Source organism: Rhinopithecus roxellana, chromosome 12 (assembly GCF_007565055.1).
Source record: "Rhinopithecus roxellana isolate Shanxi Qingling chromosome 12, ASM756505v1, whole genome shotgun sequence".
NCBI classification, from domain to species: domain Eukaryota; kingdom Metazoa; phylum Chordata; class Mammalia; order Primates; family Cercopithecidae; genus Rhinopithecus; species Rhinopithecus roxellana.
In genome coordinates this window covers 114,598,441-114,601,902 of record NC_044560.1, presented here as the reverse complement: position 1 = coordinate 114,601,902, position 3,462 = coordinate 114,598,441, and positions in this window count along the sequence as shown.

The window sequence follows — 3,462 nt, the reverse complement described above, 5'->3', positions numbered from 1 at the left end:
GTGCATGTGAGATTGTATGTGTGCATGTTGCATGTGCATGTGTGTGAGATTGTGTGTGTGCATGTGTGTGCGTGAGATTGTATGAGTGTGTGTGCATGTGCGTGTGTGTGCATGTGAGATTGTATGTGTGCATGTTGCATGTGCATGTGTGTGAGATTATGCATGTGTGCATGTGTGTGCGTGTGTGTGTGAGTATGAGATTGTATGAGTGTGTGTGCATGTTGTGTGTGTGACTGTGTGTATGAGTGTGCATGTGCATGTCTGTATGTGTGTGTGCATGTGTGTGATTGTGTGTGTATGTGAGTATGAGATTATGAGTGTGTGTAAGTGTGCATGCTGTGTGTGTGTATGTGTGTGAGATTGTGTGTATGAGTGTGCATGTGCATGTGTGTATGCATGTGTGTGTGTATGTGTGTAGACGGCATGACACAGATGGTCACGAGAGGTGCCTGGCTCTTCCACCATGTCACCGTGTTGTTGGGGAAACGCTGAGTCGAGGACTCTCCGACAGCCAGGAGCAGCATCTGAGATTCTGTAAAACCCTGCCCAGCCCCTCTCTGCCCAGTGCCAGCTAGCCTGGGCTGTGGCAGTGCCAAGGCCCTTGGATACACCCCCAGACTGCCTGGAAAAAAGATGTCCACTGGTGGGAAGAGACAGACGAGGTTGGGTCCTAGTGACGTAGCGCCCTGCAGCTTTAGTCCTTTAAAGGACATTCTGGTCCTGTGGAGGATGGGACGGCCCTATGCAGGACCGCGGACCCTCTGCTCTCCCCTCACCGCAGACCCGCACCCTGTCCCTCAGAGTCAGGATGTGAGTGGGCAGGCATCTCTCAGTAGAGCCTGAGCTGCAGACGTGGACACAGCAGAGTCCACTGAGCATCATCAAACTGACGACCAGAATGAGTGACCGAGGCAAAAGTCTCAATCAATGGAGGCTTCTTATTATCATTATTATTATCATTATTATTTGAGACGGAGTTTCGCTGTTGTTGCCCAGGCAGGAGTGTAACGGCGGGATCTTGGCTCACTGCAACCTCCGCCTCCTGGAGTAATCCCAGCACTTTGGGAGATGAGGTGGGCAGATCACCTGAGGTCAGGAGTTCAAGACCAGCCTGGCCAACATAGTGAAACCCTGTCCCTACTAAAAGTACAAAAATTAGTCAGGCGTGGTGGCTCACACCTGTAATCCCAGCACTTTGGGGGGCCGAGGCGGGTGGATCACTTGAGGTCAGGAGTTCGAGACCAGCCTGGCCAACATGGTGAAACCCCATCTCTACTAAAAATACGAAAATTAGCTGGGCACGGTGGCACATGCCTATAATCCCAGCTACTCGGGAGACTGAGGCAGGAGAATCGCTTGAATCTGGGAGGCGGAGTTTACAATGAGCCGAGATTGCTCCAATGCACTCCAGCCTGGGCAACAGAACGAGAGTCTGTCTCAGATAAACAACAACAACAACAAACCCAAACATTGCAAGCACCCATTATCCCGAATCTTCTTAGCAGATTCTCACAGCGCACCTTAGAGCTGGGGAGCAGCCCAGCTTTTAAAGTTGAGATCATTGAGCCTCCACCCACTGAGGTTGGACTCCCAGACTCAGCGTTTTGTGAAGGGTTGTGGTTATGATTCCAGCACAGCCACGCACCTGGCTCCAAAGCCTGCATGGCCACAGCTGCAACATTCCCCTGCCCTGGCTGCGTTTATAGACAGCGCTCCAGGTGAAGAGCACCTACAGCCAGGGCGGAAGCCCTGTTGGGTCAGGAGCACCGTTGCTCCATCAGAGTTCACCAGCAGAGCACCATGGACACACTCTCATTGCTGAAGTCCAGCCGCGATCGTGGGCAGACGCTTCTCAGCTTGTGTGAGCGCTGGGATTCCTGAGGTGGTTGCTTTGGAGCCTTTAGTCCAGCTTCTCCCTTGTTCCTGGGGAATGGCTTCCCCCATGCCCTAACTCTGTCATTCTGGAAATTGGAAGTTTCTACTTCACACAGTTAAAGACAAATTCTCTAAATATATAAATACCATGACCCAATTCTTCTGGCAAAAACAAACAAGCACACACACCCTCAAACATCTTTCCAGACATGTAAGCAAAATCTGCAATTACACGCTCCTCACGTGTTTATGCAGTGCAACCTTCATTTCCGGCAGGTCCTTGCTCCTGTGTTTCTCTGGGAGGCTTAAGGCAACATAAATGTATTCTCTCAGAGTTGCGAAGCTAAACATCAAGGTGATGGCAGGGCCAGGGCCAGCGCTCTCTCTGGAGGCTCTCAGGGAGAACCCTCCCTTGCCCTTTCCGGCTCTGGGTGGCTGTGGACATTCCCTGTGGTTCCTTCAGACGGAGAGATTAACTGATGAACAGATCCACAGGAACACAGGTAAATAGGTAGGCAGGGAGGATAAGTCAATGACTGGATTTACAAACTCTGCCGTATTTGACATTGTCAGAGGCCATGATTTTTCCTGTTTTCCAGCTAAGTTCCAGGAGACCTGTAGATAGATCTATTGGTACAATTTAGTTGAGATAAATTATCTGCCAGGAGGTGATGGATGGAACTACAATATAATTACGTATTTGACTAAGTGGCTCTTTAACTTTTGATTAAACCCTTTCAAAAATTTAAAAAAAAAAAGCATGTTAGACATTAAAATGACCATGTGATTCTTTTTTTTTTTTTTTTTTTTTTTTGAGACGGAGTCTCGCTCTGTCGCCCAGGCTGGAGTGCAGTGGCCGGATCTCAGCTCACTGCAAGCTCCGCCTCCCGGGTTTACGCCATTCTCCTGCCTCAGCCTCCCGAGTAGCTGGGACTACAGGCGCACGCCATCTTGCCCAGCTAGTTTTTCGTATTTTTTAGTAGAGACGGGGTTTCACCGTGTTAGCCAGGATGGTCTTGATCTCCTGACCTCATGATCCGCCCGTCTAGGCCTCCCGAAGTGCTGGGATTACAGGCTTGAGCCACCGCGCCCGGCCGACCATCTGATTCTTAAGCTGAGTTATAAGGTTATCGAAAGAGAAGTGGATACAGGAATCCCAGGACATCACAAGGAGAGGCTGCTGGAAAGAAAACAGCTCTGAAAAAATGTATTGTATCTCTTTTAGGTCTTCAGAGTCTACGACGCTTTTGAGAACATTTGTTGACAATATTTTTGCTGACGATGTTAATAACCTGTTAAAAGGTTATCCTTAGGAGAGATACTGAAGAAGTGGGTCTCCATATTCAAATGACCCAGAGAAACCCCAAGAGGAAGATTATTCATTAAAGTGGTATTTAGCATAATGCCGTTGAACCTGACTATATCTAGAATACACACACACACACACATGCACACAAACTCAACCCAATGCACAACTAGTAAACAGCAAGCTCAACTTTCATGTGGTTTTACACTTCAATGCAGATACAGAGGTGTTTGTGGAAAGGATCTCTGTGGGTTTCATGTGAGTGCAGAGAAGGAAGAGCT